This window comes from Cupressus sempervirens, chromosome 4 (genome assembly GCF_028749045.1).
Source record: "Cupressus sempervirens isolate cs-2001-9-10 chromosome 4, ASM2874904v1, whole genome shotgun sequence".
Taxonomy (NCBI): Eukaryota; Viridiplantae; Streptophyta; class Pinopsida; order Cupressales; family Cupressaceae; genus Cupressus; species Cupressus sempervirens.
In genome coordinates this window covers 590,707,988-590,735,096 of record NC_143121.1, presented here as the reverse complement: position 1 = coordinate 590,735,096, position 27,109 = coordinate 590,707,988, and the positions used below count along the sequence as shown (strand labels likewise).

The following is a 27,109-nucleotide window of genomic DNA, read 5'->3' as shown; positions in this document are numbered from 1 at the left end:
CTTCGTAGATGATATTTTTTCTATGAGGTGAAGTTCTAAGAGAAATCCTTCATAATGCACTCTTCTCTATGAGAGAGAAGTATGAGGTGAAAACCCTGTGGGTCCACCCTCTGACTTGTTTTGTGGTGGATATCATGTGAGTCACTACATGATGTTGTTGTAGTTATGTCATGAAAGATGACGATCTTTCATTGATGTATATGTTTAGAGGGGTGTTATTGAAAGGTGATGCTCTTGACAATAACTGGACCTATTATCATAACAAACTACATTAAGTTGTTGCCCTGGTGTGTCGAAAGTTATGATAACAAACAAAAGATAACTATTGTAAGGTGACGATCTTATCAATAGATGACCAACCTTTTAATACCAAAAAGTATTGAAGGTTATTGCTATCATTGTTATAGGTCAGATTCTACTAGACACATTGATATCCATCATGATTATAGGTTGGATTTTGCTAGACATCATGAAAATTATTGGTGTTATTGTTATAGGTCAGATTCTACCGGACACATTGATATCCATCATGATTATAGGGCGGATTTTGCCAGACATCATGAAAATTATTGGTGTCATTGTTATAGGCCGGATTCTACTGGACACATTGATATCCATCATGATTATAGGCTGGATTTTGCCGGATATCATGAAAATTATTGGTGTCATTGTCATTAGGCCAGATTTTTTCGGACACCATGAAAATTGTTATGGTTCTTCGAGCCAGATATTGTCAGACACCATAACTTAAATCTATTATAGACCACACTTAAAGTGGTATTCAAACTTATATTAAAGTTATAATATTTTCTTAATTTCCCTCCTTGCTAAAAGGAAAAGTGTTGAGAAATTTAGTCTCATTGTGAATTGTAGCGAATTCCATATATAATATATGTGTGTGTTGATGGATTTATGTTGATATCCTTAAATATGCCATTCGAGGAATATCATACTAAGATGATATCTCTTCGTATACTCAAGAACATAATATATTTTGTATCAATCCTTCCTAGCTAAGAGGGAGTGTTAAGTTTGTAGTTACAATCAGATTGATATGATGATAAGTTTCATTATTGATGATAATATAAATATTCTTATATATATATATATATATATATATATATATATATATATATATATATATATATATATATATATATATATATATATATATATATATATATATATATATATATATATATATATATGGTTAGATTAATTTATACTAACTAATGATGTTTGAACCTTGGAGACATGTCTCTTCAAAAGACATGTCTCCTTCTCTCATACTTATATGGGATCCAAATTTGCATTTGAAACATATCTATAACAATGGCAATATTATTACATTTGCAGAAATGATCTTAGTTACTTAATAGTTATACCCACACATGAGTATGTGTGCATGTATATGATGGGATCTTGCAAGACTTGAACTCCCAGATATAGGCTAGTTGAGGGATTGTTCATTTGGGAGTTGGGTTGGGAAATTGCATTGCCTTTTGGATAGTCATTGTGTGATGGGAATGGGCATGTAGGGTAGACATGTGGAGTGACTTCTCTCGTTTACCCTGGGGTCATAAGTACTTCCACAAGGTAACATGAAGAGGCTCTAACAAGTGATAACAAAAATTAATAAATGGGAAATAAAATTTAATTATAAGAAAAGAAAACACATGAATGGTTAAGTCGAGGGTGTGTGCATGAACAGTTAAGCCAAGGGCATAGTGTGTGACCTCCTTATTAGAGTTGGTATTACTGTGTGGCATCCCCAATTGGTAGAACAATCATATGATCTTGGTAAAGTATCATATTGAATTTATATGGAATGTCGTACGAAACTGGTAAAGTATCGTACCATAGTTTATGTGAAGTATCATACTGTAGTTGTGGGCAGCATCATACTACTTCTTTAGGAACTTGGTTCGTATATAAAATATATCGTTTAAGCATAAGTGGCTTATATTAAGATATCTTTAATATATGCGATGATTCATTTGAGAGGGGTTTCAAGCCTCTAGGAGTTTAAATAAAAATTCCAGATTCCTAAAGTTGACAGGATTTCAAACTTAGTCTTATTTCAGGAGTTCAGAATTTCAGACTTAGCCTAATTTTAAGATGGTTATTCACTAATTCATTTATGCTCTAGACTTCTGGTAAATGAACTTGTATGGTTTAATCACTTAGGAATTTGTGTTTGGGATTTAAATTGAACATCGTAATCGTATTAGTATATTAATGGAATAAACCTTATGTGTTTAACTCGTGTAGATGGAAATGAATGAGTTGTTAATGATGAACGCTTGGGATTTCTAGTGGTTGGTTTTAGTCTTCCATTGTGATATTTGTGATCTTATGTTTGTAGTTTCTTGTACCTATGCTTTATCTTTTTAAAAAAAAATGTTCATCTTTGTTTATCCTTTTTTTTCAAGGATCTCCAAGCAGGGCACTACATCTTCCAACAGAGCCCATGCTCAAACATTGGGATATTTGTGTATATGTTGCCCATATGGTGGTTGTTGTTGTTATGTGAGTGTGAGTGTCTCCTTGTGATCTCGTTATATCTTGTTTCTTGGGCAACTACTTAAGATGAACTTGCTTATCCAGTAGATGTGACTCGAGTAATGTAAGGAGAAGGGAGTAAATCTTTTAGTTCTATGTACCTTTCAGGGATGGATGATACCCCTTTGTGAGAACTTGATCAGAGCATACGAGACCATGTTGTGAGTTGTTGCTTATGGATTTGAGAGGTTAGTGACCCTTGGGTGGTTCATGTTGTGGATCCCTTTGCAACTGGAGCTATGTTGTTCCATGGCACAACATCAATTCTGATGAATTGTGTTAACCCTTGTTATGTAGTTACAATCAATGTGCCTTAGTATGGCTTGGTTGCTTGTGTGACCCCTTAGTCAAAGTCACAGATTGGTGTCCTTGTTTGGCCGTGACTGCCTCTTGAGTTTATCCTTGTGGAGAGTTGTACATTGTATTCCTTGTGTTCTCCTATTGAAATTAAAAGAAATAGAATGTAATTATAAATTCATTGCTAATTTCATTGTAGTAATGAAATGTGTCCTTTCATTAAGAAATGAGCATATATTGTGAGACCATTGTAAAAGTAGTGATTTGTCACAATATATCATTTGGGTTAATGACTTACATCCCCAAAGTGCTTATTTCTTAGGCTTATGAAAGTTCTTGTGATATTGTTTCATATCATATTATTGCATTGTATGGAAAAGAGTCAAGGAAATTGTAGTTATGCATATGCATGAGGTTATTAATGGAATAATGTCTTATGTGTGTGAGTGTGTTCTCTAACAATGCTAGGAAGATGTATTCCTTAGCACCGTATGGCAGTTAATCCCTCGTGGGTGACTATTCTCTATCATCCTATGTAATGTGATTCAAGTGATGCCTTATTTTATTTGGTTGGTGGAACTTTCCACATGTTGTTTGGGCTAGCATTTGTTTTAGGTATTTTCCTTTCTTGGACTAGTTATCAAATTTTCTCTATCACTCTCTTCGTGATAGTTGTCACATTTGATTTATTGTTAAAATACATTTGATTTATCGTTGGAAATGACAATTCCCCCATTTGGGCCTTTTCTTTTGTTTCACAATGACTATTCTCAATGTCTTTTACTGCTGCCCAATTGTGTGTTGTGACTCTATCATGTTCATTTTGAACCACTAATAGTATGTACAAGGGATAACATTGTAGAGAACATACTAGTGTGTTTGTTAATAGATATAAAGTTGTAATGAAAATGTTGTTTGGTTCAATGTTGATAAATATAATGTTTTTATATAAGAGAAATAGAGTTGATAAAAGTACATACTTATTAGATGGTAATTTATTCTTGTTGTATTGCTCTATTTTGAGTTCAAATATTCATAACTACTTATAAGATGATTGAGTTAATGTTGATTATGTTAAATGAGATGTTATGTTTTAACAACATGTTATTATTTTCTTGTCTAGTTATGTGGTTGGGTTAGCATTCGTCCTCTTTTGTATATTCTGGACATTTTGGTTATTGTTTTCTTTGGAAACTAGGATGTTTGGCTTTTAGCCTTGTTGGATGCTCTTGTGAGTTGTCCTTTGTGTGGTCCTTAGCTGGCCTTAGGCTCTTCGTCTCATAGAACTTGCATAAATCCCTTTTGACCTCTTTTGAGCAGAGACAAATGGAGCTTGGAAAGTGATGGTTCCTGGTAGCTCCTGGTGTTCTCCAATGGCTCTTGGTGGCTCCTATAGTGAAGGATAGTGGTTTCTTAGTGCATCATCACATGACCTAATGATTGAAATTCATGATTGGTGATAATGGGTCTTGTGATTGGGTGTACCTTTGGAGCTTTCCTCTTTTAGAGTATACTTATCCTTTAGTAGTTGGGTGTGGCTTAGTTCACCTTTGAGGTTGATTGTAGTTGTAAGCCTCAGTTCTGGTGTATTTCCTTTGTGCTTGCCTCTCTAGAGCAAGTAGGTTGGCATGGTTGTGCCACTGGCATAGTAGTGTTGGATGAGTATTTAGATGGTTGGTGATATTTTGAGTTCTCCCCAATGAATCTTGACCTGATTTAGTGTGGAGGTTGAGAGAGACTCCCTTCCCATTCATAATGCTTTGTAATTTCTATCTCCTTGTGCATATATCTTTAGGATACTATCTCAATCAAGTTGTTATTCCATGGTTGATTTGAGGTTGGAGATTGAGTTTATTGGTAGGTTGGGTGTAGCATTCCTAGCATGTGACTAGAGAGACATGGTATCTTTGGACACATCTTACCATCATTTGCATTTTTGAGAAGTTAAACATATGATTTTGTCCATTAATGAGATTCTTTGTAACCTTGTTGAAATGTGATACCTTGTCTAGTTGGATTAAGCAACCCTAGTTTCCACTGATAGTTGAACTTTATGTACCAAAGAGACTAAGTTGCTCCTACGCTTGGTAGTTAGTTGTTGAGAGTATCCCCATAAAAGTGTTATTTTGGCATAGAATTGTCATCCTTTAAGTTTTGAGCCTGAGTTTTCTTGGATTCAAGAATGCTCATGTGTTGCATGGTAGTGTTCTTGGGCATTTTGGGATGGTTATTACCATTCACTCTAATTCAATTCAGAATTTCTTGGTGTTTTGACCTTGGGTAGTGGTCACTTGGTAGGTGCAGGTTGTAGTAAGCAACCTACGACGATGTAGAGTGGTAGGTTCCTTGGCTTGTAGTGTTGATTTTGTGGCTAGATGGGGTTCCTACCGCATAAGAAGTTCCTTGTTGAAGGAATTTGTGTTGATGTGACACTTTTTCTTTGGTGGTTTACCTTTTTCGGTGGTTGACGAGGTTGTGTGAGAGTGTTGGAGTGTTTTTGGTTTGACTTGTGGATAAGTCGATGTGGTTTTCTTATGTTGTTCGGATTTGATTTTTCTCTTGGTGTGATTAGTCTCTATTATTGGATCGCAAGCTTTTAGGAGTAAGCCTAGTCTTTGTGGGGGATGATGTAGTGCCTCTCCCATTTGATTTCTATAAGTCATCCTAATGTATGCAACCTTGATGCTCTTGCTTTGTAAGTGATCCTGTTAGGACTCGTAAATGGTCAACACCCTCGAAGTGATTGGATTTATGTTAATGCATCAATTAAATTGATTATGCTTATGCCTGATTCATTTGGTTATGATGTGTTGGATTGCTTCACTGAGGTTTATGTCAATAATTTCTTGGATTGATATCATACCACAATGTTGTTTCGTGATTATCCTGAGATGTGTGCAGTGATTACACTATGTACTATTGTTTTGTTGCACTTGACTAGGTTCTTGCAACAATGTTTACTCATGTGTTTGACCATGTTGACTTATATGCTTATGGTGTCTTTTATGTTGTTGAGTAACTGTTATTAATTCCATTATGAAATGCTTAAATTAATTACAAAATGATTTATCCATATCAAATTCGTTGATTTATTGTGCTACAAATAATTACCTCGTCTCTTCAATAATTTATGCAAAATGACTTGTTTAATGATTATTAAAATAATATTTATTAGATGCTTTAATTATGTAATCATACATACTTGTTGCTTCGACTATGATATATTATGCATCTACACTTGATTGTATTTGTTTACTGTGCAAGACTTGTATCCTCAATAGTGACACATGGATTTAGTGATCAAACCTTTCATGTTGAGCCAATATTATCCATGTATGAGCGATATATCTTTACTATGTTATTTTAACCCTATGGTAATTGGTAAATCCGGATTCATAATGCATTATGTGATCAGACTTTTGAATGCATCCAGTGTATTGAGGATTCCACATTGGTCAAGAAAAAGATTAAATTAAATGATGCTTAATGGGTTAGCAAAATTTTAATTATTTAATTTAATCTTTATTTTATTGTCGGCTAATTTGTCGTAGTTGAATTCCAATTTAATTAGAATTGTCTTTCTTAATTTGGAAAAGGGGTTAATTTGTTTTTAAGTTATTTTAAAAACCTAATTCATAAGTCACTTGGAAAAAGTGCTTATATTGGCCAATGAGAACTTTATTTCTCACTTTTAACTTCATCTTTTGTTTCAAGAGAAAAATGTTTAAACCCTCTTTCGAGTGAAATGATGATTTGCTCGTTGGGAGAGATTGGCTTGGCGGATCATCACGAGATCAGTCTCGTTGGATTCGTAACAGGGAAATCTTGCAATGTTGAGTATGGGTCTGTTATTTTATAGTGTCATTTCTCATTTTAGCCTTTTTGGTTGTGAGGTAGGGTCTTCTCATTTTTATGGTTTTACTTCATTTAAGCTTTTGTTTCTTGTTGCTAAATGTTAGGGAGTGGAGAACTAGTGTTCCCCTCCGTATTTACGCAATTTCATCAACCAATTGGATGAGTGAGTTTTTGTAGTTTGTCCATGTGGGGTTTGAAACGTTTTGCAATGTTATGCTATTGGATTTTGAAAAGTGTGATTTTTGATGGATTTAGACCAATGGGTTTTAATTTCGTTGATTTATTTGATTTTTGGCATCATCTTGTTTTGTGTGCCAATTGGTTTTCACTCATTTCTTTGTTTGCTTAATTAGAGATTGGATCTTGTAGCCCTTGCCTTAATGATTAGGATCATGAAATCAGAATGGTTATAGGACATTCCTAGGTATTTTATTTCTCGATCCGAAGTCATGTCCCGATATTGGTTTCAATGGACTTATGAGTTTTGTGAGATTTATCGATTTGTGAATGTGAGCCTATTTAATGAATTTTATTGGACCCTTCTTGTGATCCTATTTTTGAGTTGGGGTTTTAGTTTCATTGCTTAATGAGAAGTTTGAATATGGGGCTTTTATTCTTCTTCTTTGATTATGGAAATGAATTGTATTCCATGTTTTCTTTCTTGTTGTGCTTCTACTTCATGGGCATTGGTATTCGTGCAAAATCCATATTCTTGAATTTAGGTCGATTGATTGAGTTCATGATACTTTGTAATTTGTTGTATTATTGGGATTCATGTTGAATCTATGCTCCCAGATATAGGCCAGCGGAGTGAGATTGTTATACTTGTTTCAGTTGTTGCATTTCTCATATTCGACCTTTGTATTGGTAACATTTGATTATATTTGTGAAGTTGGTTGTGCCCACACGAGCACGTGCATGTGCATAAGACGAGATCTTGTGAGACTCAAACTCCCAAATACAGGTCGATTAAGAGATTGTTCATTTATGGGTTGGGTTGGAAACTTGCATTGCCTTTGGGGACCCATAGTGTGATGAGCATGAGTATGTAGGGTAGACGTGTAGAGTGGCTTCTCTAGTGTACCCTGGGGTCAGAAGTATTCTGACAAGGTAATGTGAAGAAGTTCTAACAAATGATAACCAAAATTAATAAATGGGAAATAAAACTTAATGATAAGATAAGCAAACACCTAAACAGTTAAGTCAAGGGTGTATCCTTTAACAATTAAGTTGAGGGCATGGTGTGTGGCTTCCTGATTGGACTTGATATTATTGCACAAACATAGTTTGGGCTTCCTGATGCCAAGCGACCTACAGTCTACTAGTCCCTATATAGTTATCGTATAGTGGATCTGACTAGTGACCTAATGTATTTCATTGTCTTCATGAGCATATAAATGTTGCTATCATATTCTACTTTGTGTGTGTTAGCAATGGGTGCTTGTCTTATGTGATTGTGGCTAGGTCATTATCTCCATCAACACGACAAGAGTGGGTCGACAAGTACCATGTGGTTAGGAAGCCTATACCACTATTGGGGACCAATGTACAAGGACAATCTATTTCTTGTTTGAGGTCGATGCTAGATGTTCATCTGTTACTTCGATGTATCTTGAGTGTGTTTCCTTGTGATTTATGCTTTACTTTGGATGCATTTGTTATCATGTTAAGATGGTGCTTAGCATATTGCTTGATGCATTCCCTTATCATGGTATTAGATTTTATTCATTAGATAATGTTCTTATCATTGTTGTGGATTAGTGATGTTATTGATAGACTAGCATGCTAGATGTACTTGTTCATGTGATGTTTATTAATGGTTATTGGTAAGATAGATTCTTAAGGTAACACCAACAATCTTGTTGGCGATTTCAAATTTCATGCTCGAGGGTATGATTAGGATCCATTATATCTCATGATGCCATTATGGTAGGGAGGAAATGAGCACAATTGTTTTAGTTTAGTTGCTTCTTTGCTTGTGTTTTCCTTCTTGAGATGTTGCTTATGTACATGTCTCATGTGAGGATGTTGCTTTACTTCATTGCAATGTAACTTATCATGGTTTAGAGTAGCATGTTGTTAATTTGAGTTCTCTAGATCTTTATGGTTCTCATGCTCTAGAGAACTTATCATGGTTTAGAGTAGCATGTTGTTTATTTGAGTTATCTATATCTTTATGCTTTTGATGCTTTAGAGTGTTCGCTCCTCAAGTTTGGTCATTCCAATGCTCCCCGATGTGGAGGTTCCACTTGGACATCTCATACAATACTGGTGAATTATCATCCCTAGTTGGAAGAATAACATACGATACTGGTGAAGTATTGTCCCTATTTGGAAGAACTATCGTACAATATTGGTGAAGTATCATACTAGTATGTGATTTATTTGAGAGAGGTTTCAGGCCTCTAGGAGTTAAAATAAAAATTCCTCTTATTTTAGGGGTTCAAGATTTCAGACTTAGTTGATTCATGAATTCATTTATTCATGAATTTGTTTATGCTCTAAACTTTTGGTAAATGAAATTTATGGTTTAAACACTTAGGAATTTGTGTTTAACCATTGTCATATATTAGTCGAGTGAGCCTTGTATGTTTAACTCATGTAGGTTGAAATGAATGCATTGTTAGTGATAAACACTTGGAACTTTGGTGGTTGGTTCTAGTCTTTCCTTGCCATCTTTGTGATCTTATGTTTGTAGTTGCATGTACCTATACTTTTATCTTTTTAAAAAAATGTTCATCTTTGTTTATCCTTGTTTCCAAGGATCTACAACGATGGCACTACAGTTTTCATTGTATCACAATCTTATATCTATGCATTCTAGCTCATTAGCATTCCATATATACTTTAGATTCACAAGCATCTCGAGGGGAGGACTATGGGTTTCATAATTTCATTATATCACACGATGTTGCATTCTAGCTCATTTGCATTCCAAATTGACTTTAATTCACAAGCAAATCACACTCTACATATGCTAACAACTATCCATCAAGGTGGGAATCACCAAGATAGAAAGCTAACTAAGACAAACCCCTACATAGACATCCTCACACTTTTTCAAATCTTGTATTACAAGGCCCCTAATTGGGCGAAAAAGGAAAATCTAAATAACCATATTCGCCAATTTGACATTTGCTTGCAAAATACAAAATTGAAATTAGAATTTGCCTATCCTATGTTGACCCCAAAATGAACATAACGGAATTCCTCAAAAAAGATGAAATAAGAATAGCTTATTCTTATTCCAATTTTTAATAAACCCAATTTAATGGATTGTCAGATCCTTGACTGTAATTTGGTGTTGCTCTGAAGTTTATTATTACTCTATTATTAGACTTGGTGAGAGCATCCACATTAAACAATTAGTCTATACAAGAAAATTGAAGTCCAAAATTTAGTCTTCATTCGATTTCGATACAACATATAGAATGCTAACATGGACTAGGGATTCCCACTTTCTGGAATCTGAAATAATGGCCTCTGGCCATCATTTGCTAGTCACATGAACTAATCCCTAACTATGCACAAAATGACCAATTCCCTGCCCACATACATTCAGAACTCCGTAGGTTTTTTATTCGAGCGTTATCAGGGAGGCAAAACAAGAAACTGGCTTCATCCAAAGGCACTTCGAACATGTACAACTCAGATTAACATCAATACAAACAAAGTCTCTCAATGAGCTTTCAAGCAATGCACACAAAAGCCAAAGCATAGAATATGGATTCAAAGGTGCACAAAGGTGCACGAGAGCAAATATGATAATTAACTTGGATACATAATCATCAATACAAGCAAAAACAAGTAGACTGCAGCAAAGAGAGAGACTCGGTGTACTGTTAACATCAACTGATATACCCATTATCCAATTTGAAATGAAATACGGAACTCAAAATGCATGGATTTAATAATCATTGTGAATTGATTATACCGTATTCTATAATCATTGTGAATTGATTATACTGTATTCTATCTTCAAGCCAAATATTCAGTAAGCTTGTACAAAAGAAATCAAATCACAAACTCATGTTGGTATAGATGTTGAACAATGATGCCACTTTTGGGAAGTCGTTGTAGTGTTTGGAAACCTCTGACGGTGAGTAGTCGGCCCGTGGCTATACAGCCACGAAAATGCACTTCTTTTACATTGCTTTTTCTAACTTTTTAAAAAATTGACTAAGTCCTCTCCTTCGTATAGAAGTGCATTTTCGTGGCTGTATAGACGTTGCCGAGTAGTCGCACACCCTCCGACAGAAGAAGGGCTTAGTATTCGGCTCGGGCATACCAAAACTTCAACACGTTATCAACTGAGACTGCCGATAGTCTGATCCATTGATTTCTTGACTAGATCCATCAATTCGCCATGAATCCTTTGATTTTTATACGGCAAACAGGCCGCTGGGCATATAGAGCAGGGACACACATTATCAACTGAGACTGCTATATCAGCAGCCGACAGTCCGATCCATTGATTTCTTGACCAGATCCATCAATTCGCCATGAATTCTTTGATTTTGATAGGGCAAACAGGCCGCTGGACATATATAGAGCAGGAAGCGGATAGGCACAAACCAGTGATTGTGAAGACCATTGTCTGGGCACGAGACCTTCGTGTAAACCCAGGGGAGCTTCAAGTAAAAGAAAGAACCCCGGCTTGTAAAGCGAGACAACAGACATATAAACCTGTCAACACCACTCTCCTACTACATTCCCAATGCCTCGTATTGCATTCTAACTCGTGATTTCAATCATCTCTTTGACAATGCAACAACTGAACCACAAACATCGGCCAAGAGCATTCTCTGCTGTCCACTCAACAAAAGATAATATTGATAGACATTGCTGCATCGAAAATTTGGGTCATGGAAAGAATACTTGGATGAAAAGAAATCAGTTTTTGGAAGTACAAAAGGGTAAATGGGTCATTAATTTGCATAACGTCGGGACACTACTGAAGACTGATGAACGGATAAGAAGTTTGTGTTTCAAAACTTTTAGATTGTCAAGGGGTCAAAATAAATTGGTCTAAAATCAGTGTACCATATCAATGTTAACCCATGATGAAAACAATTGGCAGTGGGCAGTCCCAATGAACAACTAGGGGACATAAAGCTTTACAAAATGATAAGACTGAAAAGATCTCGAATATGTATTATTGTTTCAAGTAGATTATTTAGGGTCATAATTAAAATAAGGATAAAATTTTATTTGTGCCGTTGAGGGTCAATTCTCGTCTTCTTAGATGGGAGGTATAAAGATTGGCAGTCCTCAAAGGAAATTAAGGTATAACCAAATTGCATTTCCCACAGCATAAGGGTGGTTCACTTATTCATGAAGTGTGCACGACAACGAGTATATATCCGTTCCAAATTCAGAAAGAATTTGCTAGTGAGCAGCTTCAATGAGTTATTGTCTTGATTAAGATTTATAACAATAATTAGATGGGCATTGAAACTACCAGAAAATGCATAATTCTCTACAATAGAAGGAAAGACTTAAATTATTATTAGCACAATCTAACAGATGCTTATCGTGTTCGATGTGAGGCAGAGACAATAAGAGAAAACAAATTGTCAAAGTGGACACAGTCTGAATGAGCTATTTGAGTTAAAACTTTAAAAAAGCAAGCTTCTCAATCAAGATAAATAACACGACCAACATTAAAAAGAATGTATTCTAGCTGTGCATTTTAATCTCTTTAATCGATCATACATTGTTTAGCAATTAAAAACCATTTCAAGATTCACTCCTTCCTCCTCTCGAGGATTAGTGCCTTAAATTGCCTTCAGATTATATAATTATCCCACTGGTAGATAACAGAGGATTGTTTAAAATAGGAAGGTTTAAAAATTACAATGTTTCATGTTCCTTCAAATAAAACAGTGAACTCGTCTACATATCCAGACTCCTGAAATTATACTTTTTCGAGTCAGAAATTTTGATAGGTACTTTCAGATCTTGACGAAGTTGACAATGTTAAAAACATTTAGGGCGAAGCTAGAGCAAATAACGCGTTTATCCAACTTAACAATAATCTACCTTAGATCCTAGCATGCAGCGAAAAAATGAAATGATATTCACAGAATAACTTAAGTTGGAACGTTGTTACAAAGTCAAGTCGTGACTGAAACAACTTCACATCAAATGAGAGTTCAGATCTAACAGCATGTGCCCAAAAACACCAACAGCGCAGCAAATAACTAATTCATCTTTCAGACAAACCGTGTTTTGTAACTTCAACGGAGCTCCGTGAATAAAAAGCTCCTCCGACTGGGCGTCGCAAAACAGTTTTCATCACCAAGATCAAGAAACAAATTCCAAAACCCTAACCCTTACTCAAACTAGAATATGTTTCAAAACCCTGAACTTAATTCAAGCATTAGCTTTAAATCACCGGAAGCCGTCAGAATTTAAAAAATTGTGTCATCTTCATCGACAGATGCCTCCGATGACCGTCGTGAAAAACAATCTGTTTCGTCATACGGCAGAAAATAGACTTACAAATAAAGATGATAAGAGAGACAATGCGATTCTCTCAGACAAATGCCTCAATTAACATCACAAGAATGGAAATAGTCAGACTCGTCATCAATTTCACATCACCGAGAACCACCAAAAAACAAGAGCTTTCTTGACAACTTAAAAACTACGTCTTTTCAAACTAAAACATATTAACCATTATATGCTTAAAGAACTAATCAGTAACAGATGGGGTGGAGGAGCTATGACCTATTTTGCATCCCGAACGCAGAGGATGCCCTTCGATATAAATTTACAGTAGAGGAAGAAGAAAACAATATATCAGTGTTAGGGTTTAAATTCTCGCCAAAATGTAATTGGGGTTTCCAGACGTAAGGGTTTTCCCGCTGGCCTTCGCGACGAGGAACACCGATTGTTCATATTTTCGTCAACATGTAATTAGGGTTTCCCTGCCGACCATCGCCGCGGAACACAGGTTACTAAATTTGATGGACGTATGGCTGTATTCAAATATTCTTTATTTTATTATTGTATATGAGAAAAGGATTGGATCTATTTTTATTATTCTTTATGAGAAAGGAATGGATCTATTTTCTAGCAATAGCATTTTAAAGTCAGGTGTAATAGGTACATGGAAGAGATATTGAATGTCAATTAGGAAAATAAGGTAGGTGCATTCTTATATTACAATATCATAATCCAAATTGTAAACATAACCTAGTCCTAATCATGACATAAATCTACACCATTATTCTAAACCCAACTATAATAAAGACGTTTAACTAAATAACCATAAATGTAACCTCAATCTTACCTTATCACTATCCCTAATCAAAGTTGTAGCTCTAACTACAATACTAACCTTGTGATGTAACCTTCTTATCTTAACTACGATTTTAACTCTAACCCTATCATTAAGTTGAGAAGCTTTCCACAACGGCATCAATCATGGTTGTAAACATTTTGACATTTTCAAAAAAATTGACACCTGTCATTCAGAAAGCTAGAGAATTAGGATACTGGAAAAATTAACAATGATACATAATTTTAGAAGTATAAATGGCACTCGACATCTGCATGCAATTTGAAAATAGACTTATTTTATATATAAAATAATTGGTATTTGCATTGAATTCAAAAATAGGCTTCTGAACATTTTCATTGTTGAACTACCAAACATAAATTGATATTTTATTGGTTCAAGCCATGCCTCTTACACAAACGATATAGAGAAACAAACAAAGGTAATCGACGATAGTTAAAACAAATCACACAATGATAACACCTGGCACCTGGCATCAACATCTGCATTGATTATGATCACTTTGCATGTATGTTACCTTCTCCACATTCTCATTACAATGAAACATTTCCAAATCTACTAACATCAATTATTAGAGGAATCCCAAAACAATTTGAATATGATTGCACGGGTTACATTCTCCACTTCATATGTTTCAAATTAAAAACAAATACAAATGCATGTCAACGATCATATTGAAGGGGGAGAGTTGCCTATGTTTATAAAATAAGAAATCAGCACAGTTATTGTGCATTTCATTACTTGAAATTTGTTTTTTCAAGCAGATTGTTTGGAAAGATAATTTGTAGACTATTGTTGAAGTGTTGGATATGAGCTTTATTCATGATATTTCTTTCAATAAGTCTAGATGAACTCTTTTGATTTAACTTAGATGAGCTCAAATGTTAAAGAAAAGTGGCTTTGAAGGATAAAATTCTTACTTCTATTGAAAGATGCAAGAAGTTTTGCGTTGGTTTGAGGAATGGTAAGGTGTATGCAATGTTGAAAGGGAGGTGATTTGGTTGCAAAGAGACTAAGAAAAGCCAAACATTCATCTTGATGTGGATTTTTGGGGTCATACTTTCAATGATTAGTATTGTAGTCTCACATTATTGAAATTTGTTAATTGTTTATATAAAATGTAATGTAGAAATTTATTTTCTCATGCCAGACAAAATTAATTGTATAGTGTATCAAACTTAACAATTTAGTGTTAATAATTATGTTGAGAGGCATATACAATGACAACATCGATTCCTAGCACAAATATGTCAAGGAACCTTTTGGGCAAAGAAAAAAAATTAATGAGAGTTACAAACAAAATTTATATTTAAAAGTCAATTTCAAATAGCATATGTCATTTGGCAGTCATAATCATTAACAAATAGAAATAGAAAGTAATTTTGATGGGAGTTACAAATGAAATTTATTTTTAAAAATCAATTTAAAATAGCAAATGTTATTTGACATTCACAAAAACTTTAAAAACCAAATTAAAATATGTAATGTCATTTGGCAATCATAATTATTAACAAATAGAAATAGAAAATAAATTTAATGGGAGTTACAAATAGAATTTATTTTTAAAAATCTATTTAAAATAGCAAGTGTCATTTACGAAAACTTTAAAACCAAATTAAAAAATGTAATGCCATTTGTCAATTATAATTAGTAACAAATAAAACTATAAAATAAATTGGCAAATGACGGAGGAACCTTGAAAATGCAAATGCAACTACGCAGTGGTCTAGTTCGCGCTAGGGCTTGCGTGCCCTAGCCCGACCTGCGTCTAGTGTTTGGGTCTGAGCTCTCTTGTGAACTTTTTTGTTGATCTCGGGGGGAAGTCTTTTTGTTGGCAGGGGCGTGCACTGGTCAGATGGTGGTCTTGGTTGTTTTTCAACCCGTGGGTGGGGAGCCTTCAATCTGAGACCTGCCCTAGGTGTGTTCTCAGTGGGGGGTCTGTAGGGTTCTGCAATTGTGGGGCTTCTACCCCATTTCTTTCTCATTTTGTTGAGTCCTAGTTCATTTGCATGGGGGACCAAGGCATAGCCTCTTCTCATATTTCATTCAGAGATATGGAGATGGGTGAGTCGTCTTCTCTGTTGCATGTCAGCAATAAGGATTTGACTAGTAAATCCCAATCTGGGGAAGGTGATTCCTCTCCAAAAGGGATGTTTTGATTAAGAAAAGTTAACAGATGTTTGCAGAGATTCGAGGATCGGTTAGTTTTGATTATTCAACCTACGCAAGTTTTGAAGGATGCGAATACTAGTGCAATCATGCCCTCGTTTGCAAATTTTTGGGTCTTCACCTTTCTTTGCCTGTGCTAGAATCCTAGGCATGTCGTAAGTGGAACCCAGAAGGAGACATGGAGATACTGTTAGCGGCTAATAATTATTTTTTGGTTATCTTTTCAAGCATGATAGACAAGAATAAGGCATTTGAAGGAGGCCCTTATTTCTTTAACCAGGTGGGGCTCTTCATCGAGCCTTGGCACACGGGCTTGAATTCTACTAAGGAGATCCCCTCATGAGTTCCTGTGTGGGTTCTCTTCCTGAGGCTTCCTTTGGAATTCTGGAAGGAAGATATTCTTCACTCAATCTCTTTGCTTCTTGGAAAACCTACGGGTTTGGCTACACAAACTCAAGTTCATAAGGTAATTTCTTTTGCTTGTATTTGTGTAGAAGTTGATTTAAATAATTTGTTGCCTGATTCTATGGAGATTTGCATGGGATCATCTTCTTGGATCCAACAACTGGATTACGAGACCCTTCCATTTAGATGTAGAATTTGCCATGAATATGGTCATTTACATTGCAGATGCCCCAGGAATAAGTCTTCCCCCTTAGTTGCCCCTGGACCTCCTAGGGTGGACAAGGGGAAGGCTCCTTTATCTAATGGACCTATTGATAGTGAGGGATTTATTCAAGTTAAGTCTCATAACAAAGGCAAAGGTAAGAAGAGAACCTGGATGGACAAACAGAATGATGGCACCTTTAATAGGTTTGATGCTCTTGGTGACTTGGTCCAAGAGGAAAGTACTCTAATTGAGGTCTCTTCTAGGGCTAAAGGTCAGCATGAGGTACAAGTTGAAGATGCACAGAAGGAGGATCAAATTCTATCTTCAAGGGACCAATAAGTTGGATAGTTGGTTATTGATTTGCCTCCTCAAGTTCAGGATTCTAGAGACCTTCGAGGGTCACAGGGTATGAAGGGCTTAGATCTGGTGGCTCTCGATCCCCTTACTCCTAAGGGGACTTCAAATTCTATAAAGGGTTATAAAGCTCCTCCTATCTTAGGCATCCAACAGAAATCCTTCAAAAAGGGGCCTTTAGATAAACTGGCAAAGAGTGGTAGGAAGACTAATCAAGAGAAGGTGAAGATCATGGGTGATACTTTAGTTGAGTCTGGGTCTATGAAACCCATTGATTCTCACTTCTTCCACCCCCATAAATGATTGTTTTCTCATGGAATGTAAGGGGGTTGAACAACATCCCCAAACAAAAGGTTGTTCGTAGATTAATTGAATATCAGTCTCCTCATGTGGTCTGTATTCAAGAAACTAAGCTTACAATGAATGATTTGGCTAATTGTGCTTCATGGATCTGGCCCCAAGGCTCTTGGTAGAGGGTGGATGCTTTGAATAGTTCAGGGGGATGGGGGGGAGATGGCTTGCTTCTGCAACCCAAGGAAAGTTTCCCCCTTATGGTGGATTTTTAGTCAGTCCTCCATTTCATTGGTTGCCTCTAGTTTTGAGACTAGAGAAAGGTGTCTTTTATCCAATATTTATGTTGCTACTAACTTTTTAGGTAAGTCCCATTTATGGGCTCATATCAAATTCATCCAGTCCCTAGACCCATTCCTCCCATGGATTATGGCTGGAGATTTTAATGTTGTTACTAGTCTAGATGAAAAACAAGGGGGGTTAGCCAGGTTGGACCCATCTTGAAATCTACTCAAGGATATAACTGTTTCCTTGTATCTCATCAATGTGAAGCCAACTAATGGTGTTTTTACATGGAATAATCGGAGATGTGGTGTTGAGGCTATCTCATAAAGGCTTGACAATTTTTTTTGTTTCCTGTTATTGGATGAACAACAGGTGGATCACTAGTTTTGAAATTCTTGACTGGAGAGGCTCTGACCACTAGCCTATTAAGCTCTCCATCACCTCTTACAGAGTCACCAAAAATGCCTCTTTCAAATTTTAGTTGATGTGGTTAAGAGACTTGTCTTTACCAGACCTTATATTGGATTGGTGGTATGAGGGGATGCTTGCCCATGGGACAACCATGTTTACTTTCAGTAAGAGGCTTTAACATGTGAAGTACAGGCTTAAGAGATGGAATAAATAGTATTTTGGGAACCTACATGCTCAGAAGATAACTAATCAATTCAAGTTGGATAATATTACTTGTCAAATTTGAGACCAAGGGTTGACTTCTGATCTAAGTAAAGTTGAATCCTCGACTCTTAAGGGACTTGAAGAGTGGGAGCTTCATGAGGAGATTTTTTAGAAGCAGAAATCTCATGTTGATTGGCTTCAAGAGGGGGATAGGAACACTGCTTTCTTTCATAACTCGATTAAGGCTTGGAGGCAAGGGAATTCTATCTCCTCTCTTGTCTCAACTAATGGAGCTCAGATCTCTTTCTGTGAAGAAATTTCTAGGGAAGTTGTCAACTATTTTTCTAATCTTTTTACTAGGGAGGATCTTACTGTTGGGATCGAGGAGCGGGCCATCTTAGATTGTATCTCCCACCTAGTCCCTACTGAGATGAATGCGACCCTCTTGAGTCCCATCTCATTACCTAGATTGGAGAAATTTGTGTTTAATATGAAAAAAGGTAAGGTCCCTAGCCCAGATGGATTTTCGATTGAGTTTTTTCAAGAATTTTGAGAAATAATAAAGTTTGATCTCCTAGATGTGGTTCAAGAATCACATAGAAACAAACAAATGCTGAAGTCTTTGAATTCTACCTTCTTGGTTCCCATACCTAAGAAGGAAGGGGCTAATCGGTTGGATCAACTTAGGCCTATAGTGTTATGTAATGTTCTCTATAAGATCATCACCAAATTGATTGATGAGAGACTCAAACCACTCATTGGTTCTTTGATCTCTTTTCAACAAGGTGGCTTTGTTGAAGGAAGATAAATTATGGATGGGGTTGTGATAGCAATGGAGGTTGTTCATTCTATGGATACATCTAAGGAGAAAGCTATGTTCATTAAATTTGACATGGCTAAAGCTTATGATCGGGTGAGTTGGGAGTTCTTACAGAAAAATCTTTTGGCTTTTGGTTTTGATGAGGAGTGGGTGACTTGGGTTCTTAGTTGTGTGACCTTGTCCTCCTTCTCAGTTCTCATTAATGGGGAACCTTCAGAATTGTTTGGTGCTTCTCGAGGACTTCGGTAAGGGGACCCTTTATCTCCCTATTTATTCATTATTATGGCAGAGGGTCTTAGCAAATTTATAAAATCTCAAGCAAGGCAGGGTCTTATCCAAGGTTGGAATTGGCAAAGTAATTTTCCTTCCTACTCTCATCTTCAATCTGTGGATGCCACTGGGTTGTTGGGCATGACTAGAATTAGTGGGGTAATGAATTTTAGGAAAAATTTGGATATCTATTTGAAGGCCTCAAGTCAGAGAATTAATGATGATAAGTCTTCCATTTATTTCTTTAATACTCCTCAGCTTATTCAGAGCAGGATTTCCAGAATTCTTAGATTTCAAATTGGTTCCCTTCCTTTGATGTACCTTGGGATCTTAGTGTAGAGGCTACTGGCAAGGTATTTTGGATAAATTCTAGAGTAAGGTTAGTCATTGGACTTACAGATGGTTATCTTCTATTGGGAGAGTGGTTCTCCTAAAGACTATGGTGCAATCTCTCCCCATTTATAGGTGTTGTGTTCAGGTCCCCCCTTCCAATTTTGTGAGGGATTTTGATGCTTTATGTCGAAAATTCCTTTGGTCTTGCGTTCAAGTCCCCCTTTCCAATTTTGTGAGGGATTTTGATGCTTTATCTCGACAATTCCTTTGGTCTGGTAGCCTTCTATCCTCGAACTGGAGCCTAGTAAAGTGGGAGTCTATGTGTAGGTCGAAGCATACTAGAGGCCTTGGCCTTAGATCGATGGCTCTTGTTGTCATGACTTTGGCTGCCAAGCTATATTGGCAGTGGTGCAATAATCAAGATCAAGATTGGGCTAAGATTCTTGCCCATAAATATTTTCCTAGTGTTGATTGCCTTGATGTGCCACATCTTGCTTTGGTGGGTAAACGTTCTTGTATTTGGGACACTCTCAAGAAGGGAGCCCAATTTATTAAGGAGGTCCTCTTCTAGATTTGTAATAGAGGCTCAGATGCTCTATTTTGGTAAGACTCTTGGGATGGCCACCCTCCCGTTCTCTCTAGCTTCCCCTAGCTTCAGCCTCTTTGCCATATTTTTACTAATGCTAGATGGTTTAAGGTGGAGCATTTTAAGACTGTCAAGTGTACGGGTCAGGTGGAGGTGACTTGCTAGAAGGACCCTTAGGAGTGGCTCGTGGGTGGTTCTGATGAGGATCGTGTTCTTCTTTCTAAAGTGTTGGGAGTAGGTTTTGCAGCTCCCTTAATGTGAGGGACGTTTTGGCTTGGAGTCCTAGCCAAAAAGGTAAATTTACTGTGGCTCAAGGCTATGCTATACTTGATAGGAACTTACATGGTCCAGTTGAGGTGCACTGGGGGAAGAAGGTTTGGAATAACTTTTCATGGCCCAAATGCAAATTTTTCTTATGGTTGTTGGCTCAGAAGAAATGCCTCACTTGGGAGAATCTTCACAAATGAGATTTTTAGGGACCTTTTGTTTGCTTCCTTTGTTTCAACAATGAGGAATGTACCTCTCACTTATTTTTTCTCCGCCCTTTTTTGAGAGAGACATGACATAGATAGTGGGAGGCTTGGTGTCATGGTTTTATTCATGCTACCTCTCTAATTGATTTTTGGGAAAGTTTGGGCAGATCTCTAGCGAAGACTTCTTTCTTGCAGGTAGCTTGGATGGTTGGGTCAATTTTCATTCTCTAGAACCTTTAGCTAGAGAGGAAACATAGAATTTTTTGTGACTCCAAATTAGGAAGTTTTCAATTGTGGAAGATGATTCTTAGTAGGCTTCAAGAGACTATTTTTGCAAAGTGTGATATGTCTAAATGTATTGATCCTGGTGATCATGCTATTGTGAGGAATTTAAACCGAGGTGATAATGGACAAATATGCACTCTTGGAAAAAGACCTCGCCATGTCAAGCAATGAGTTTGTTAGGATGGGAGGTGGACTCCTCCCCCAACTAGGATCTTGAAGATTAATACAAACATTCTTCTCAGGGGAACCTTGGACATGTTGGTATTAGGGGTATAGGTAGAGGTAATGATGGTGGTACAATTTTTCTCTTCTCTATTTACAAAGGTCAACACTCTAATAATCTTATGGAGGCCCTTGCTATTAAGATTGTTGTTGAGAGAGGATGTTCTTTAGGCTAGAAGAGGATCATTTGTGAGTTTGATTCTCAGATTGTTGCAGATATGCTGAATAACCAAAGTTTGGAGGATGTTAGTTGGCAATTAGCCTCTTTAGTCAGACAAACTCTAAGTCTTTGTATTTCCTTGGACTCTACCTCCTTTCATCATATCCCTAGAGAATGGAACAAAGTGGCTGATTGTTTGGCGAAGTGGGCTTCAGAGAATGTGGATGGTTGGGATATTAGTGGTAGGGATGAGCTACCTTTTTGAGCATTGTGGAATCATTGAGTAGTTGTTATTAGAAGACAAGAATATGTAGTGTTGTTGTGGGCCTTTGCTCTGTATTTTGGTTTTGATTGAATAAATTTTTACCCCTCTTTTTCAAAAAAAATTTAAAAAAATTTGGCAAATGACATATTTAAAATGTTGAACTAAAAGTCAAATTAAAATAGAAAATGCCAAATGACATTCACTAAAAAATTTAATTACAAACTTAAAATAAATTGTCAAATGACATTCTCAAATATAAAATAGATAAAAACTAATATAGATATGTTAAAAAAATCTATCTAAAGAAATGTCCATAGATATCTAATACAAAATGATTAAAATTTAATTTACTACACCCAAAACTTTTTATATTTCCTTTTATCTTCATTTACTTTTTTTGCACTAATGTAAACTTTTTATTTTAATTTGTAAAATAATTGATGATTTACTAAGTTCCAACCATTAGAATTTTAAGAAAAATAATTTAATGTGGTGTTTATTGAATTATTTTTTTTAAAAATATTTTTTATAATTAAATTAAAAAATTTGACGTGTAGACGATTGTCAAATTAAAACTAGAATTGTCAAATTTAACCTAGAAAAATAAAAGTATCTATCTAAAAAATGCCAATAGATATCAATTGTAAGATACTTAAAATTTACTCTTATAATTTTAGCAAATCACATTATTATTATTATTTTTTATGTTTATGAAATTATTTTGTAAAGTATATTATGTTAATAACAAATATTGAAATTTTGATGTGCAAATGGTTGTCAAATTTAAGCTCAAAAGTAATTGTTAACATTAACATGCTCACACAATCATAATCCACCCCTTTCTGCCATTAGAATGCCTATCGACATTAATTAATATTAAATATATCATTGACATTTTACTTTTTCAATTTGTTTTAGAATTTACTTTTTTTGAATTTTCTTTTTCTAGAGGTTAGAGAAGCATACAAATAGTCACAAAAGTATATATAGTATAATATATAGTTTAAAGGTTTAATTATTCCAAGATTATGACTATAACAAAATTATTACTATTCATTAAAAAATATTATTCTCTTATTTTTCTAAACTATAATTAAGATTTTTTATATTTTCTTTATATTTTTCTATTAGAAATATCATTATACTTATTTGAAAATGTAAATATAATAACATAGAAACAACTTACTTCTCAAGAAACAACTTACTTTTGAAAATGTAAGATTGGGGCTATGAAAAAACAAATGCAGGGGTTTGGAAGGGATATGCAAGTAGTTTGGAAAGATGTAGGGCAAGCTAGCAAAATGGCTCGTGGTGAACGCACACTTGGACAACATATTGATAGACTATTGGAAGTGATCGGGAACGTAGAAGAAGTTAAAAACCTCATTCAGAAGATCCTGTAGCTAGAGGCATAGAATAGGGCGATGGACAAAGAGTTTAATGCCAACCAAGGGAAGATCTCAAAACTGGAAGCCAAGATGAGCAATTTGGAAAAATTATTCAAACAAATTGTTGAGAATGTGGGCACTCTACTGAAGAAATTGGAGAATGAGAAAGGTCAGGACTCCCCTCAGGTTGTTGAGATTCAACGTCCTAGTAAGCGTACCAGGGCTCACTCAAAGAAGATTAAGGACACGAGCAAAACGGATGAGGTGAAGGCCGTGGCTAAAAATATGCACATCCTTGCAGACCAGGCGCTTGACCCGATCAAGTCTTCTTAGCTAGCTTTTTGCTGTCTTTTCCAATAGTTCTTTGAGTGACCTCTTGGATGTATTTTTTGGAGGTTTGTTTCATGTTTGCTCCGGGTAGCTCTCTCTATTGCTTTCTTCTTTGTTTCTCTCTAGACTTTATGTAAAAGGTGTTGGTCCTTTAAAACCTATTTTTACTTAATCACAACAACTTACTTTTCTAATAATAACATTTTTTTTAATCATTACTATTAATCATAGTTATTGAGTTCTTTGAAAGTAATATGGAATAAAATGAACAATTACTTTTATATAAGTTCATCATCAAAGAAAGGGATCATCAAATTTTATAAAATATAAATTTATAATATATTATATATAATTATTCTTCTAATATAATTATGTTATAATTTTTTATTAATATTTCAAATTATAACTTCGTTCTTGATTGAGACTTAAGCTCTAATAATGACGTTCATGTTTCAAATCACAGTATTACCCTAAATAAATTGAAACTTGCCCAACAAAATTGAGATTTGGCTCTAATACTAAATTAAGTTGAAATTTTAATTTAATTAGAACTTCACCTCTTATCTTAATTAAATATTAATCATTATTTATCTAATATATTAGATATTACAATTCATGTTTAATAACTTTGAGAGAGAGAATGAGAAGGTTCAGAACAATGTGTGTGTGAGAGAGGATAGAGAGAGAGAGAGAGTTATTTGATCATTTCAAATTTTATATTATTTTTTATATATAATAAAAAAACATTTAGTTGTTTCTTTCATATATATTTTATTGTGTTTCTTTGTATTTTATATGTATTTTTAAAATAGATTTTAAATATATTGTATAGTTATCGTATATATATTTATTAGATTATTATATTTTTTTTTAATAGGTAAAAGGCTTTTATCAAATTAAATAATTTGATTGAAAGATAATGGAGATAAAATTGGGAGATGAATAAACATCTTACTATGAGAGTTGTACAATATTAGAACTTTCAACAATGTTATTTCATTTTTTGATCAATTTTTAAAAACTTTTATGCAACATATGAGATTTGATAGGTTGGTGGTTGGATTAGAGGTAGGTTAGCATCTTTTTTTTTGTGTAAATATAAATGAATGATCAGTTAAAGACAAATGAAGGTGTTAGTGAATATAAAAACTTTTCATTTAGTGATCTATCTTTTATAGGCACTTTCTTTAATGACTTTTAAATGAGAGAATGAGAGATTTTTTTTCAAATTGTCAATTTCGGTGTACATGTCAATTCTGACATATTTATTTTCTCTCTTTTATAGAGATGCGACATATTTATTATGCCCACTAGCATTGGCATTACTTTTGTTGTTGATTTCCTGAAGTTGTAATACATCAAAATCTAAAGGTAGCTTGGCACCTTATTGGGTGAGACTCAAAGAACACTACAATAAAAAAGTTTGTTGAATCAAGATCTTTTTGCGCCTCTAGTAAGTCTTTCCAGAGAAATCTCACCATTACTATTATTTGTAAGTGAAATGTTCCTTATAGGCATCTCCGTGAAAAGATCATAAATGTGTTGGTTTTATTGATCCATTTTATTTTCCTTTCGGGTCTACCTTTGACTGGTAGACAAGAGTTTCAACCTAGGTAATACAAAAAAAGATAGTTGTGAAAGATATCAAGGTGATGCCTTTAGGATTGGTATTTGGTAAAACGAGGGAGAGTAAAGAAGTAAAAAGTGTTTTTTTTTAATTTTAAAAATTTGAGATGTGGTTAATGATAAAGCTAACTTAGATTATCGTGGATAACCAAAATTCAATAGTTAAGCGAGGGAGTGAACTAACAAGGAGATGCTAAGCTCCAAGCCAAGTAGTCCCACTTAAAGGAGTTAGAACGAACCCCTACTTAGGGATGATAAATTCCATCCAATCAATACTAACCAATGACATAAAAAAATGTAAGATTAAGAGGATTAAAGACAACTTATTAGATTATAGGACAAGGTTGTTTGAGATGGATTTGGTTAGAAAATGAGAATGTCAAGTGAAGGACCGGAAGATTGCTTGCATATGAATATACTAGAAATAGGTATCAATGATTAAGACCAATTTGGATGTTCTTGGGGTCAACTACACATGACCAAAATTCAATAGCACAAATAGATAACTCAAATGTGTAGAAACATAAGCTCAATTGCATAGCTAAAGAGCTTAATAGCGCAACAAAAGTTGTAAATATGCATGAAATAAGAAACAAATGCATAGGAACATGAGCCAATTGCACAACAAGAGGCAACAAATGCATAACGTCATGCCTCAGATGTGCCTAAAGACTGAAGAGATGCATGAAATGATGAAACAAATGCCTCAAACTAGTGCATGCACAGGCAATTTAAGCCCTTTCTTTACCGTGTTAAGACACTTTTTTTTTTTTGGAGCGGTTAAGGCTTATGTGTATAGGCACTTTAAGCTCATTTTGTCTTATTGGTGGGTGCAAGGTTTAATGTTGTAGTCATTTTCTAACCACTGTCAATTTAGTATAGTTGTAACAAAGTTCTATGGAATATGCTTTGACTTTTGAAATTGTACTTGTTGGTTTCTATTAAGGACAAATACATAACCTATTACAAAACACTTTTGATGTGTACACTACACGATAACTAAATAGTAAACTAAAACGTAAGATATACAAGAAAAGTTTGAAAAAAAAACCTAAGTCCCCCCCTTATAAAGATATGCATTTGAGTCTTCCACTCCCTTTCCCCTATATCAGACCTTGTGGAAACTCATGAATTATCTTGAAAACATTCATCTAATTTTTTTTTTCTAAGATAAAGTGTAAATATTGGATAAAATAAAAGAAAACTCTCACTCATTAAAATTCATAATAATGAATTTAAGTACCATGAAGCTTACCCTGGGGTTCCATGGGGGGGCGCTTGGGCTCTATATTTAAGGAGCTGGAGGTCCCATGATAATATTTTCGGGGGGGCTAAAGCTTAATTTGGAATCTTTTCTTATTAACTAGGAGCCCCTACTTTTTAGTTGAGCGGATGCAAAAGGGGGGGGGGGGGGGGGGCTGGAAATAGCCCCTACTGCTTAGGGAAGAATTCTACTACTTGGCAAGAACCTACCCTTCATTTTCACCCAAATTGAAATCATTCTGCCAAAAATTCTAAAAACAACAATTTATAATTTTAATATTTCCTTCAATTTAGGAGCTAATTTTTTAAAGCAAATTTATATGTAATGTCCATGAGACTGCTCCCCTTTAAATGTTCCTAAAAAAGGTCAGCGGCATTCGCTCTTTTTTTAAGCAAGCGGGTGCCTATGGGACCCCAGCCTTAGGCAGGGGTCCCATGGGAGGGGATACTACTCTATATTTTAGGTGCAAGTGGTCCCATGAGAATTTTTTGGGAGGCCTCGAGGATCATTTGGAATCTTTTCCTCCAAAATAGGAGCCCCTCCTTTTTATGCTGATGTGGGGCTGGATATAGCCCCACAAATTAGAAGAAATTCTAGTCACATGTCAACAATTTATAAATGTATTCCCACTAAAATCAAAATACTAGAAACAAAATATTTTTTTTTTACTTTTTAAAAATGTTTTATCAAACAAAATAATTTTTTTCACTTTTTAAAAATGTTTTATCAATTACACAATCCTT

The 27,109-nt window shown here is 35.1% G+C and overlaps 1 non-coding gene across 1 annotated transcript; it reads right to left on the bottom strand.

Annotated features, from left to right (window-relative positions):
* Nucleotides 1-13,247: 13,247 nt before the first annotated feature.
* Nucleotides 13,248-13,325, bottom strand: LOC149562588 (small nucleolar RNA SNOR75). The gene has a single exon (XR_016364309.1). It is a non-coding gene; the product is annotated as a small nucleolar RNA SNOR75 (small nucleolar RNA).
* Between the last annotated feature and the right edge of the window lie 13,784 nt (nucleotides 13,326-27,109).